The sequence below is a fragment of the Colobus angolensis genome, unplaced genomic scaffold (assembly GCF_000951035.1).
Source record: "Colobus angolensis palliatus isolate OR3802 unplaced genomic scaffold, Cang.pa_1.0 Scaffold2, whole genome shotgun sequence".
NCBI lineage: Eukaryota > Metazoa > Chordata > Mammalia > Primates > Cercopithecidae > Colobus > Colobus angolensis.
Genome location: NW_012115154.1, coordinates 18,708,453 through 18,724,119, shown reverse-complemented (window position 1 = coordinate 18,724,119; position 15,667 = coordinate 18,708,453). Strand labels below are relative to the sequence as shown.

Sequence of the window (15,667 nt, the reverse complement as noted above, 5' to 3'; positions counted from 1 at the left end):
CAGTGTAAAAGTGTTCCTATTTCTCCACATCCTCTCCAGCACCTGTTGTTTCCTGACTTTTTAATGATTGCCATTCTGACTGGTGTGAGATGGTATCCCATTGTGGTTTTGATTTGCATTTCTCTGATGGCCAGTGATGACGAGCATTTTTTCATGTGTCTGTTGACTGTACAAATGTCTTCTTTTGAGAAATGTCTGTTCATATCCTTTGCTCAATTTTTGATGGGGTTGTTTGTTTTCTTCATGTAAATTTGTTTGAGTTCTTTTTCTTCATCATTCAACTTGATAAAGCTTCTTTTTTTTTTTTTTTAACATGAGTATAGCTATTCCAGCTTTCTTTTGGATATTGTTTGATGGTGTACATTTGTAACATTCTTTTATTTGTAACATATTTGTGCCTTTATTTTTAAAGTGAGTTTTTCTTAAGGCAGCATATACGTAGGTCTTGATTTTTAATCATATCTGAAAATTTTTGTCTTTTAATTGGTATATTTTGATCATTCACCTTTAGTGTGGTTATTATATAACTGAATTAAAATCTACCATTTTCTTAGTATTTAATCCATCTGTCCTTTATTTTTTCCTGCCTTCTCTTGAGGTAATTGAGCACTTACTGGAATTATGATTCTATTTCATCTCCTTTATTGACTTATTATTTGTTCACCCCTTAAAAAAGTTTAGTCCTTGGTACAGGAGTTATATGTTTTTAATTAATTAGAGTGTATCATTAAATAATATTGTATGTATTCACAGATAGTTTAAGGCCTCAAATTATCATAGTCCCACTTCTCTGCTATTACATATATTATACATATTACATATAATTATTAGCCTAGATATCTCTATATTATTAGATACTAATATCTATATTCTATCTATCTATCTATCTATCTATCTATCTATCTATCTATCTATCTATCTATCTATCTATCTATCCGTCCATCTTGGGAATTAACTGAGAGATATAGATAAGCCAAAGGCAGGCTTAAAACAAAACAAGGGCCAGGTACGGTGGCTCATGTCTGTAATCCCAGCACTTTGGGAAGCTGAGGTGGGCAGATCATGAGGTCAGGAGATCGAGATCATCCGGGTCAACATGGTGAAACCCCGTCTCTACTAAAAATACAAAAATTAGCCAGGTGTGGTGGCACCTACCTGTAATCCCAGCTACTTGGGAGGCTGAGGCAGGAGAATCGCTTGAACCTGGGAGGCGGAGGTTGCAGTGAGCCGAGATCGTGCCACTGCACTCCAGCCTAGTGACAGAGACAGACTCCGTCTCAAAAACAAAACAACAAACAAACAAGCAAACAAAAAGTAGCTAGATAAAGAAAACATTTTTAGGTGAATCATGAAAAATAAAAGCATTTATTATGAACCATAAAAGTCATACAGAGTAGCAGTATAAAAGATGATCTACATCTTATGTTAACATAAGGCTTTTATTTTTATATAAGACTCACTTCACACCTTCATATTATTCATATAATTTTAATCTAATGACAACTTAGTTATCTTGGCTGTCTCTCCAACGTATTGTACAATAAGTTCTTATAGGATAGGGAGTTTACCGTATGCAAGTGACTCTTGTTCTTCTCTCCTACCCCTTTTCCTCCCTGTTTTCCTCTTCCCCTCTTTCCCACTCTCTTCTCTTTTTATCCCTTCTCACCTCCTTTCTCCCTATCCTACATTCTCTCACTCCCTCTTTCCTCATCTTATCTTTTTTAATCTCCCCGTTTTTAAAATTAATAGGTTTTATTTTAAAGAGCAGTTTTAAGTTTACAGAAAAATGGGAATGATAAATACTGAGAGTTCCCCTATACTCCTCACCGTCTGCCCCAACAATTCCCCCTATTAGTCATCTTGCCTTAGTGTGGTACATTTGTTGTAATTGATGAGCCAATATTGATAAATTATTATTAATTAAAGTCCATAGTTTACATTAAAATTCAGCCTTGGTGTTGTATATTCTATGGGCTTTGATGAATGTGTAGTGGCGTGTATCTACCATTATAGTATCATACAGAATAATTTCACTACCTTAAAAATTCCCTATATTCCACCTATCCATCTCTCCCTCCATCCCCTGGAACTGCCAGCAACCACTGATTGGTTTACTGTCTCCGTCATTTTGTCTTTTACAGAATGCCATTTAGCTGGAATCATACAGTATATAGCCTTTTCAGATTGACTTAGTTCACTTAGCAATATGCATTTAAATTTTCTTTATGCTTTCTCATGACTTGTTAGCTCAGTTACTTTTTGATTGAATAAGATTCCATGGTCTAGATGTGCCACACTTTACCCATACACCTATTGAAAGACATCTTGGTTGTTTCTAAGTTTTGACAATTATGAATAAAGCTGCTATAAACCTTAGTGGGCAGATTTTTGTGTGGACGTAAGTAATGTATTTTTAAATAATGGGATGAGAAAGGAGAGCTTTCTAAGAATGACAGTGCCATAAAGAAAACATTTGTTCAAATTTCCAGACAGCAAAAAACTCACATTGCAAACTTAAGAGACAAACAGCAGGGGGTGGTATTTGCAAAATATGTGACCATAGTTGACAGTTCCATTTTACTCAGTACACTGTGAACTTAAAGGAGATAAGATTCTCAAACTCTTTGACTATTTTATTATATTTTATTTTATTACCTGCATGTCTGCGGTAAGAGAGAGACATATCAGTGATTCTCTTTAGATTTGTCCAAAACATCTTATAAGAATTTAGACCTGTTAGGAATTACCAGATTTCTATTTACATCTCACTGTTAGGAAAACACATTTTGAAATGAAACCACCATAATTCTACAGACTTTTAGAGAGGAAAAGTTATAACTATTATTATATGAAAAGTTAACTTTACAATATTAGTATGAGAGAATATTTTGGAAGTCAAATGCAGCTTTCATTGCAAAGTGCGAATTGTATATGTTATCTGTGTTAGAACCACCCTCCTCTCCAAACTAAATCAAAGAATCAAGAGTTACCCATATCTCACTCTCTCACTCATAATTTCTTTAAAAACTGAACCCATCTAAATGCAAACGTGCAAGTAACTGATCAAGCTCTGCTTCATTCACCTGAGAAAGTTCCCAGAGAGAGAAAAAAAAAAGAAAGTTCCCAGAGAGGAGCTCCATGCCCTCCCGCTCCCACCACCACAACACAGAAGCTCCCAGCATGACCAGGGCCACCCTCTTCCCTTCTCCCAAGCCCCTTGTTAAGTGCTTGTCACTTTGGCTGAATCACGTCATGAATGGGGTTAGATGTCTTCCTGGTCCCTGTGGAAATGAAATCCTCCTGGGTGGGGAAATCTCCTAAGCCTGGTCCCCCGCGTCAGGTCAGAGCACAGGTAACATGAGGGCAGGGCATTTGGCAGAAGTAAGAGGGAGCCATAGAATGTTTCAAGCAAGATGCCTGCTCCTTGTGCAGTGGAACATGGAGAGTGCCCTTGGGTTCAGTCCTCACTGCCATCTAGAATTCAATATAGGAAACTCTCTTGGCCAGGCTCATGCCTATAATTCCAGCACTTTGGGAGGCTGAAGCAGGTGTATCACTTGAGCTCAGGAATTCAAGACTAGCTTGGGCAACATAGGGAGACCCCATTTCTTAAAAAAGTAAACAAAAATAAGAAATTGTCTTTATGGTGCACTGCAGATGGTGACTGGGAGATGTGTATATGTTCAGCCTGGGCCAGTAACAGGCAACTGTTGGCCAGCCCTGGGATGCAGCCATACCCAGATGTTTAGTGGCTTTTCTGGGTATCAGTGCTCCTGCTAATTCTGGTAAAAAGTTTGTTTTGCATAAAAGCATCACAGAGGTGTGATGGGAAAAGGAAGTAGAGCTGTTTTACGAACAGCTTCTTACCCTGGCTGTCTCTCAGGGCTTTGAGTCACCCACTGAGGGCGGCTTTGTACGGAAACCCACACACATTGTTATTTTCCTGTTGTCAGGGACATGGTCCCTTTCTCTCTAGCAGACCAAATTTGTGGCCAGGTTTATCATGTCTCATTGCTCTTGCGTTTTTATAAAGGGCCTGTAAGCCAATGAGAGAGACTGCCCAGGAGAGGGAGGGTTGCTCCGAGGCCATCTGTAGACCTTGTAAGAAATTCCAGGACCTGGAAGGTAACAAGACTTGTTTTGTTTTCTTTCATTTTCTCTTCTCTCCCCCACCCCTACCCTCAGTTCTACTAGTAACAGTCTGTGCCAGCCTGGACAAGACACTTGATCTTTCTAAACCTCAGTTTCTTTAGGAGAAAAAATTTAGGAGAAAAATCATATACCCTAAAGTCCCAGATATGTGCCAACTGAAAATATGACTGATACTATATTTTTAAGAACCTAAAATCTGGAATAGAATGAGCTCAGATGGTACCCCTATGGTGATACTAATGAGCTTATTTCTTGTGTTTGTGAAAGAGCATTTTCATATATGCACATAGTGGCTGCTGCACCCCCTATGTGGATACACATATGGCTTCCCCACAAATTGCAGGACAAGGAAAGATCACCTGAACATCCTTCCCCCACCCTGGTCTTCCCCAGAAGTTATGGGATAGTCTTTGAAGAACAGGCTGAAAATTCACCTTCTGATTTTAATCTTATTTTATTCCCATCGCCTTTTGTTGTTGATTAGACCACTCAGCTTGATGGAAGTATTTTCCATTTTAAAGACTGGAGAAAGATTTCAGGAATAAGACTCAAGATGATCTGCAGTTATATATATATATATAAAGCTGTGTGTGTGTATATATATATACAGTTACATTTATGCATATATTTTTCAAAGCAGTTTCAGGTTTACAGAACAACAGGAATGAAAAATACTGAGAGTTCCCCTATACTCCTCACCGTTTGCCCCAATAATTTCCCCTATTACTAACATCTTGCCTTAATGAGGTATTATATATATATATATATGAACAGTTAGTTAAAACCCCGCTGTTAGCAAGAATGAAGTCATAGATGGCAAGGGCTTCATTACTAGGCAGTTACCCTGACTCATAACCCTCTAACTGGCAGATTCTCACAACTGCACGTTATGTTTCTCTAATCTGTATGCCATTTATCTTTTGGAAACTCCAGTGAGGGAAATAGAATATTATTGCTACTTTTGGCAAATGAGAGTAGGATAATCTGTCCAAGGTCAACCACTAGTTTCAGAGCATTTCACCGGTTTTCCAGTGGGCATCTCCACCTTCCCCTTCTCCATCATGCCCCTCACAGTGGAGGGAACCATTCTTTACTCTCATTAGCTCAGAGATGATGCTCTTTCCCAGTCTGAGGCACGAGCTGTTTCTTTCATTCCTTCTTTTTCTCCTCCCTCCCTCCCTTCCTTCCTTCCTTCCTTCCTTCCTTCCTTCCTTCCTTCCTTCCTCCCTTCCTTTCTTCCTTCCTTTCTTTTTCTTTCTTTCTTTTTGAGACAGGGTCTCGCTCTGTCACCCAGGCTGGAGTGCAGTGGCATGAGCTCGGCTCACTGCAAGCTCCACCTCCTGGGTTCACGCTGGGACTACAGGCGCCCGCCACAACGCCCAGCTAATTTTTTTTTTTTTTGTATTTTTAGTAGAGATGGGGTTTCACCATATTAGCCAAGATGGTCTCAATCTCCTGACCTCAAGCGATCAGCCTGCCTTGGCCTCCTAGGGCATTTTTGTTTTTATTAAAAGAATAAAAGGTCTTATCCAAAATCAAGTATCATAACCATTAAGCACAGATGTATCTTTCTAACATCCCCTAAATTCTCAATGTTAACCACATGATAGGGAAAAATGACCAAAATGCTCAATTTCTGCAATAATGTCACCTACATGACTCACTGCAACCTCGGCCTCCTGGGCTCAAGTGATCCTCCTATGTCAGCCTCCTGAGTAGCTGAGACTACAGGCATGCACCACTGTGCCAGGTTAATTTTTGTTTCGTTTTATGCTTTGGTAGAGATGGGATTTTGCCATGTGGCCCAGGTGATCCTCCAGTCTCGGCCTCCTTCCCAAAGTGGTGGGATTACAGGCATTAGCCACCATGCCTGAACAGGTTAAACTGGTAAAACCATATTCCATGGGTGAGGCATTTAATACCATTTTAAAATGAATTAATGGAAGGATTGATGGATATAAGATGCGTGAGGTGAGTTGATGGCCAACCCAGAATAGGCATTTTTTTTTTGGAGGGGGGCAATGATAGTGCCATCCAGAGGGCTGGTGTGGCACTTGGGTGGGGTTCTCTGTAGTGGTGGTTTGGGCTAGAGGGACAGCACTGTGACTGGAGAGGAAAAACTCCTCAATAAAATAATTGAGGAAAATGAGAACAATCCTGATGCTTCTGAGAAGTCCCCTTTTCACTTCTCTTTCTGTTCAGGCTGGATTCTGAGAGAGCAGCAATTTCAGGTTCTCGTTCTTGGAGGAAATGGCCCGCCACCAATCTCTTGGCCAAACACAGCACATGAATAGCTCTGCTGCACACAGTCCTGGAGGGCTGACCCCTCTCAGCACACAGGGGCAGCCGCAGATTCAGGCCCTACAGGCACTCAGTTTGCCTGTAGGCAAACGTGAAAAACCTGCCTCTCCCTTTGATATCCTTTCACCCCCTCAGTCTCCGGTGCAGACTTGGCCTCATGTCACTGCTGCTTTAGGAAATTCTGGAAATCTTAGTTTCCTGGTGGTTAAAAGGGGTAGATGGTATTACAAGATCGCCAGGTCCCTGGCCTCCCCAAGTGTAGGAATATCCACTTCCAAGTCCACTCGCCCCTCTGCGGCTCTTTCAGCGTTGCCTTATCTTCCCCTTGCACACCTCTCCAGGCACCTACCTGGTACCACCGGTTTTCCTCTGATGCTCAGGAGCCCCTCCTTACCGGCCCTCTGTGGAGACCCACATTCAAGACCATCCAGAGAATCATCCAAGCGCATGAGAAAACAGAGTCTTGAGTTCAAAACCGTCGGCATTGCAAACAAGATGGCTTAAAAAAATTGTTGGTTTTCCCATTTGCTATCCCCCTTATGCAATCACATCTTTTTTTTTGACAGTATGAATTTTATTAAATATTATTCATCAAAACTGAGAAGTTTTCTACCACTACTTTTCAAGATATTTTGTCCCTTCTCTTTGTCCTCCTCTTCTGGGATTCCTATTTGATATATGTTGGTACACTTGACGTTCTCCCACAGGTCTCTGAGATTCTATATATTTATTTTAATCCTTTTTTCCTTTAAAAAAATTTTTCTTTTATTTATTTATTTATTTATTTATTTTCTTTATAAGTGGTAGTTTATTTACAAGTTTTTTAAATACTTTATGTTCTAGGGTACATGTGCACAACGTTTGTTACATATGTATACATGTGCCATGTTGGTGTGCTGAACCCATTAACTCGTCATTTACATCAGGCATATCTCTTAATGCTATCCCTCCCCCCTCCCCCCATCCCACAACAGGTGTGTGATGTTCCCCTTCCTGTGTCCAAGTGATCTCATTGTTCAATTCCCACTTATGAGTGAGAATATGCGGTGTTTGGTTTTCTGTTCTTGCAAAAGTTTGCTGTGAATGATGGTTTCCAGCTGCATCCATGTCCCTACAAAGGACATGAACTCATCCTTTTTTATGGCTGCATAGTATTCCATGGTATATATGTGCCACATTTTCTTAATCCAGTCTGTCACTGGTGGACATTGAGTTGATTCCAAGTCTTTGCTATTGTGAATAGTGCCGCAATAAACATACGTGTGCATGTGTCTTTATAGCAGCATGATTTATAATCCTTTGGGTATATACCCAGTAATGGGATGGCTGGGTCAAATGGTATTTCTAGTTCTGGATCCTTGAGGAATCACCACACTGTCTTCCACAATGGTTGAACTAGTTTACAGTCCCACCAACAGTGTAAAAGTGTTCCTATTTCTCCACATCCTCTCCAGCACCTGCTGCTACCTGACTTTTTAATGATTGCCATTCTAACTGGTGTGAGATGGTATCTCATTGTAGTTTTGATTTGCATTCCTCTGATGGCTAGTGCTGATGAGCATTTTTTCATGTGTCTGTTGTCTGCATAAATGTCTTCTTTTGAGAAGTGTCTGTTTATATCCTTTGCCCACTTTTTGATGGGGTTGTTTGTTTTTTTCATGTAAATTTGATTGAGTTCTTCGTAGGTTCTGGATATTAACCCTCTGTCAGATGAGTAGATTGCAAAAATTTTCTCCCATTCTGTAGGTTACCTGTTTACTCTGATGGTAGTTTCTTTTGCTGTGCAGAAGCTCTTTAGTTTAATTAGATCCCATTTGTCAATTTTGGCTTTTGTTGCCATTGCTTTTGGTGTTTTAGACATGAAGTCCTTGCCCATGCCTATGTCCTGAATGGTATTTCCTAGGTTTTCTTCTAGGGTTTTTATGGTTTTAGGTCTAATATTTCAGTCTCTAATCCATCTTGAATTAATTTTTGTATAAGTATTAAGGATGGGATCCAGTTTCAGCTTTTTATTTATGGCTAGCTAGTCAGTTTTCCCAGCACCATTTATTAAATAGGGAATCCTTTCCCCATTTCTTGTTTTTGTCAAGTTTGTCAAAGATGAGATGGTTGTAGATGTGTGGTATTATTTCTGAGGGCTCTGTTCTGTTCCATTGGTCTATATCTCTGTTTTGGTCCCAGTACCATGCTGTTGTGGTTACTGTAGCCTTGTAGTGTAGTTTGAAGTCAGGTAGTGTGATGCCTCCAGCTTCATTCTTTTGGCTTAGGATTGTCTTGGCAATGCGGGGTCTTTTTTGGTTCCATATGAACTTTAAAGTAGTTTTTTCCAATTCTGTGAAGAAAGTCATTGGTAGCTTAATGGGATGACACTGAATCTATAAATGACCTTGGGCAGTATGGCCATTTTCACGATATTGAGTCTTCCTATCCATGAGCATGGAATGTTCTTCCATTTGTTTGTGTCCTCTTTTATTTCATTGAGTAGTGGTTTGTAGTTCTCCTTGAAGAGGCCCTCACATCCCTTGTAAGTTGCAAGCACATCTTTTAAAAGGGTCCACCCAAATATCATTCTTGAAAAGAAAATAATCTTCCTTGGAAAGATGAGGCTTTTGGTTTTTTTTTTTTTTTTTTTTGAGACAGAGTCTCACTCTGTCACCCAGTCTGGAGTGCAGTATTACAATCTCGGCTCACTGCAACCTCCACTTCCTGGGTTCAAGCAATTCTCCCACCTCTGCCTCCTGAGTAGCTGGGATTATAGGCATAGACCACCACGCCTGGGTAATTTTTGTATTTTTAGTAGAGAAAGGGTTTCACCATGTTGTCCAGGCTGGTCTTGAACTTGTGGTCTCAGGTGATGCATCTGCCTCGGCCTCTCAAAATGCTGGGATTATAGGGATGAGCCACCACGCCCAGCCAAAAAGATAGATTTATGTTCAGGTTTGCTCTTTCTCTGAGTATCAGTAGAAATAACCAGCTTTGGCTATCGGCCAGGTTTCTCCAGAGAAACAGAAACAACAGGATATATCTAGTAAGAGATTTATTTCTAGAAATTGGCTCATGTGATTTCGGGAGCTGGCATGTCCAAAATCTGTGGTACAGGTGGGCAGGCTGGACACTCAGCCAGGAGTAGACACTGCAGTCTTGAGGTGGAATTCCTTCTCTGGGAAATCGGTTATTGTCTTAAGACTTTCAACTGCCTGGGTGATTTCCCTCTATGTTACGGAAGGTAATCCTTACTTCGCATTAACCACATCTGCAAAATACCCTCATAGCAACACCTGGATTAGTGTTTGGTTAGACCATTGGGTACTATGGCCTTGCCAAGTGACACATAAGAATGACCATACACTCAGTTTGAAGGGCCCTCTCACAGATTGCAGGATGACAGAAAGTGCTTTGGTTTCTATCCAAAACATCAGCACTTGCTTAGATGTAAAGGCAAGGCTTGAGTTGTGTCATCAGAGCTGTGGGTGGATAACTCTTATTTGAATTGTGTGTACTGTGGGACAGACTTTGCAACCAGATTAGATTAGCTTCCATGGGACCTGGCTAAAGAATAGAGAGATTCCAGGAGGCAGTACTGGTGTTAAAAATACCCTCAGGCTCAATCACAAAGAAATTACTAGGGAATTACCTCATAGAAAGTGAGCTTTGACATTTAGTACTTCCATGAAAATGATTCCAAAATTATTTATTTATTAATTTATTTTCCCTGCTAAAGTAATCACTGGCCAATTTAACTGTGTCTGTGTTGGGGGCAAGGAGCTAGATACCATCATATGTGGCATGATCCCAACGAACAGTAGAAAATTGATTTATTCCAAAAAGCGTTTTTTATTTATAAAAATATTTTATTTGAAAATTTATTTTTGGAACCTATAAACGGTTAAATTCCAAAATAGTAGTAATACAGAATTTTTAGCAATATTTTAATATTTCTTTTTACTCGAGTCCGCCTTTGTGTTTTTCTTTCCATAAGCAAATATACTGGATTAAAGCAACAGTACTCTTATCTTCAAGTTCAGTGCCTGAGTTTCTTGAATACTATTTCCATTTAGAGTTTAGTAATTACTTAACTTCACATTATTCTGTCACAAATGATAATCTATATATAATCCTACCTATATAGTAAAAATCATAAAACTATTATAAGCCAAGTCAACAGAATTTATAAATTTAATGTGAAACAATAACTATACGGATACACATGTGCACTGGCCCCTATTAGAACTATGCCAACGTGACAAGCATTATTTAAAGAATGAGTTTTTTGGGCATAGAGAAGTGAGGGGTCACTATCATCAAAAATTATTAGGAAGATTATAGGTAAAAAGAAATCAGCCTATGATTTTAACTAACTAAAGGAGGAAAAGGGAGCACGTCATCACAGCTGATGCAGTTAGGAAAATTCAGTTACCCTTCTATCACAAACTGGTTGACTACTTCTAGAGCTCACAGTGGCTCTTCAGGCATTCTGTTACTCTCTCACTAAAAGTTTCCTTACATGGGACATAAAGCTACTTTTATGATAACAACAGAATATTACAATGCTGTTTAATCTGACAGTTGGCAAGCAATAGAAAAACAACTTGGAAATTGGGGGAGCCACACAGTCTCATTACCCCTGAAGACAGGGGCCAAAATGAGTCATTAAGAAATGGTATTTGATCAACCCAAATGCTGATCAGTGATAGACTGGAGAAAGAAAACGTGGTACATATACACCATGGATTACTATGCAGTCATAAAAAGGAATTAGATTATGTCCTTTGCAGGTATATGGATGAAGCTGGAAGCCATCATCCTCAGCAAACTAATGCAGGAACAGAAAACCAAACACCACATGTTCTCACTTACAAGTGGGAGCTGAATAATGAGAACACACAGACACAGGGAGGGGACTAACATACACTGGGGTCTGTCGGGGAGGGTGGAGTGGGAGGAGGAAGAGCATCAGGAAAAATAGCTAATGCATGCCAGGCTATTAGGTGGCATGGTGATGGGTTGATAGGTGCAGCAAACCACCATGGCACACATTTGCCCATGTAACAAACCTGCACATCCTGCACATGTAACCCAGAACTTAAAATAAAAAAAAATAAAAATAAAAAACAGACAATATTCAAAGAGCACTATAGTATCTAACGTGATTTATAAAACAAGAAATGTGCAGCAGTTTTCAATGGAAAATGCCATAGTGTTTGAAAACTAGGAATGTTTTGGTGCTGATTTTCATCAAAGTGGTACACCAAGTCATTAAATTGGAACAAATTCCAAATTCACAATTACTTGCATCACCTCAGTTTACTAATCCAATAAATGAAAAAAAAAAAAAAGACAAATAAATAAAACAGCATTGTAGAGCCCAGCAGCTTTGTTTTTGGCTCCCTATGGATAAAATCTCCAGTTTGCCCATAGTTTTACCTAGAAATCCAGTTGTAGAATCAAATTGTGAATCCATTTCAGCTAATAATTTATTTTGGGTTTTAACTTCATGGCCTATTTCAATGGAAAAATATTTTATAGCAGTTACTTTGCTTCTCAGACTTTCAGTGAGTCTCTCGTTTTTTTCTTCACAGGCACTATACCCACTATTAGCGTAGACATCGTTCCCAGAGTTGCCAGGAGGTACTCCTTCACCCAGGCCTGCATACTCCATTCTGCTAGAGGAGAGAGGGAAAAGGTGGGCGCAGGAGGGTTGGGTGACTGGGAAAGAGTTAGAGGTGACCTGGACCGCATCTTCAGTACCAGGGCCCCGTGGAACACTAACTTCTTCCCCTAAAGCGCCATGACATCAGTCCAAAAAGTATTTTTTCAATTGACCAGGTATAGGCTCTGCAATTCTGCAATTAGGGACTTAACCTTTAGCATTAATGCCTTGAGCCTGTTACAAGGCAATGCACTGAAACTTTGCACACAGCAAGGTCCTCATGTTGCTTTGGAAAGGGTTGTATGGGTTTTCCATAGTAGCGAAGCCTGAGAAGTCATTCTTCTGTGGAGCCTGGGTGGATTTTCTACCTGAGCATTGGAAGTAGGAGGTAGGAGGTAGGAGGAAAGGTATGGTGGGAACAGTGCAAGGAGGTGAGGGGGTTTGATGAGAAGTGCCCCTGGGGTAGTGACTGGTCCCAAGACTGAGGTAGGAATAGGGAAGCACCAATCCTCTGTAGCATAAGGCATTGGTCTGAGCCCAACAAATCAGTTCTTCTCTCCAATTCCTGGATGTATATGCCCCTACTCCCCACCCCTAACCTGGACCCATGACAATCTCCTACTCTTGGGGTAAGCAACTTATCTTGGTGTGTCTGGGACTTTCCCAGTTCAGCACTGAAAGTCCTTCAATCAGGGAATCCTCTCAGACCTGGGCCAACCAGGATGGTTGGTCACCCTTTGCACCACCATCACCATGGAAACGTAGGGGAGAATTTCTTTTGTGAGTTTATCAAAGGGGGATGCTTTGCCGGGCACACTTTAGTTTGGGTACCAGCCCTGAGACCCTAAAAGTGGACAAGAACACATGACAGCCAGATGTTCAGTTGGAAATGACTGCTGACTTTCTTGATCTGGGTGGACCGCATCCATCAGCCTTCCCTGCCTTCCATTCACCACCTCCCATTAGCTAAATCCAGGTGCTGGGAAACGCAGGCATGTGGTGCATTTTGGGGCTGTCTGTATGTTCTTCAGCAGGAAGCCCAGGCTACTGCTGAGAATACCTGAAGTCAGCAGACCTGGGTGTTAATCTCAGCTCATCCCCTAAATAATGTGTGACTTCAGCAGGGTTTTCTTTTCTTGCCTCAATTTCCTCATCTGTAAAATGTGATGCTTTGTGTTGGATATCACATCCGCCTCCAGTGTGAACAATCCATGTATGTTTTCCCCTCTAGGACAAAATAGAAGGGCTTCGAATGGGTGGAGCAGGTGCCTTCTGCACAGGCAAGGGAGCTGCACTTGGTAAAGCTCTTATAAAGGTCAAGGGTTGTAGACTCAGAACTGGGGGGCAAACTTCCCACCTGGCAGTGAAAGGCACAAGACTGTATTCACCACCAACAAAGAAAACACATTTACCCCCAGAAATACAGCATATTAAGGTCTTAATTGCCATCCTCTTTTCAGTGAGGACAAGATTTTCCAAATAAAACTCAGTGATCATGAAAAATAGAGATCAGCTAGGGATGGGAGAGGGAGAAAGCATGAGATGGACCATGCAGTGACTGAGAAAACGGCCTCCTGCTGGCCCCAGCCCAGGCCCTCAGGGTGGGAAGTGCATCGAGGGAAGGCCAGAAAGGGGCAGAGCTCAGCAGTCCCAAAAGGGAAGAGCCCTGGAGCTCTGGCCAGCTGGGTAATCCCACAAACACTGTGTGAGTCCCTCCATTCTCTGTATGTGGGGTCAGGGATGGGAGCGGAGCTATGGAGTCCTCACTGACCCAGAGTGCCAGTGCCTCTGGATGCCTTTGCCTTCTGTCTTTTGGCGCCTCCTCCTCAGAATGCAGTTTTTACATGCTCACTCTTCACCCACTCACAGGCTGAGGACAAGACAGGTTGGCTCCAGGATCACTGCTGCTGCTGATCCTCCTGGTGGGCAAAACAGGCTGAGGGAAAAGTGCCACAGGGAACAGCATCCTCGGCCAGCTTGTGTTTGAGTCCAAGCTGGGGGCCCAATCAGTAACCAGGACGTGCCAGGTGGAGACAGGAACATGGAACAGGAGGAAAGTCCTGGTGGTCGACACTCTCTCCATCTTTGAGTCAAAGGTCCAGACTCAAGAGCTATATAAGAACATTGGGGACTGCTACCTGCTCTCTGCCCCAGGGCCCCACGTGCTGCTTCTGGTGATCCAGCTGGGGCATTTCACTGCTTAGGACATGGTGGCCGTCAGGAGGGTGAAGGAGGTTTTTGGGGCAGGGGCCATGAGACATGTGGTTATCCTCTTCAGCCACAAAGAGGTCTTAGGGGCCAGGCCCTAGATGACTATGTAGCAAACATGGACAACCACAGCCTGAAGGACCTGGTGCAGGAGTGTGTGAGGCAATACTACATCTTTCACAACCGGGCCGCCGTGGAGGAGCAGAGGCAGCAGCGGGCAGAGCTCCTGGCTACGATCAAGAGGCTGGGGAGGGAGCGAGAGGGCTCCTTCCACAGCAATGACCTCTTCCTGGATGCCCAGCTGCTCCAGGGAGGCAGGCTGGGGCCTGCCAAGAAGACTACAGGCAGTACCTGGCCAGTGTGGAATGGCAGGTGGAGAAGCAGAGGTGAGAGCTGAGGGAGGATGAGAGTAACCGGCCATGCAAAGTGCTCCCCAGAGTTAAACAGCAGATGCTTTCTTAGGTTGTCATGTCTGCCTTTTTATTACATGTGGTTTGATTGTTCTTGCCATTTTAATGAACTTGTGTATCACTTGTGGACACTGAGCATTTTAGGTGATTTCTACAGCCTGCCTTTTTTCTTTCCCAGAGTTGTCATCTCTGTTTATGTGTCTACAGCCCTTTGCTTGCTTTTTACAGAATTTCACTCCCAATTTATCTTCCTTGCAACAGACATATCATCAATTTTCCATCCAGTGCTTTTAGATAAATAAAATATTGGCTGGGTGTGGTGGCTCACGCCTGCAATCCTAGCACTTTGGGAGGCCAAGGCGGGCAGATCACTTGAGGTCAGGAGTTCGATACCAACCTGGCCAACATGGTAAAACCCTGTCTCTACTAAAAAATACAAAAATTAGCCGGAAAATCGCTTGAACCATGAGGTGGAGGTTGTAGTGAGCCAAGATTGAGCCACTGCACTCCAGCCTGGACGACAGAGTGAGACTCTGTCTCAGAAAAAAAAAAAAAAAAGAAAGAAAAAGAAAAACTAGTTTTTTTTGTTTTGTTTTGTTTTTAACTTCTGAGTGTAAATCATAAACTGGCTGGGTATGGCCATGGAATATTTGGTGGCTTGCAGGAAGAAAGGTGCTTGGCTACGAGGCTCTGAGAATGTCTCATCCTGGGCCCTGCTTTCTGCATTCCTGATGTCCAGAGGAGAAATGTGCTATGAGACAAGCTGCTGGCAGAATTCCTTACTTTATTCATAGATATGCTCAGATTTATTCGCAGGCTGAAAAGATGATGCCCTGCCCCCACCTCAGAAAGCAAGGATGGTGAGGTCAATCTGCTGAACCAAGAAGGGGACCCTGGAGGTGTGGAGGAGGTTGGAGGACAAGGGGCTGGACTTGAGGGAAAGAGA

The 15,667-nt window shown here is 41.9% G+C and overlaps 2 pseudogenes; one reads left to right on the top strand and one right to left on the bottom strand.

Moving 5' to 3' along the window:
- Window positions 1–11,747: 11,747 nt before the first annotated feature.
- The window catches only part of LOC105511318, a 12,435-nt pseudogene continuing 8,515 nt past the window's right edge, over window positions 11,748–15,667 (bottom strand).
- On the top strand, window positions 12,711–14,773 carry LOC105511464 (annotated as a pseudogene).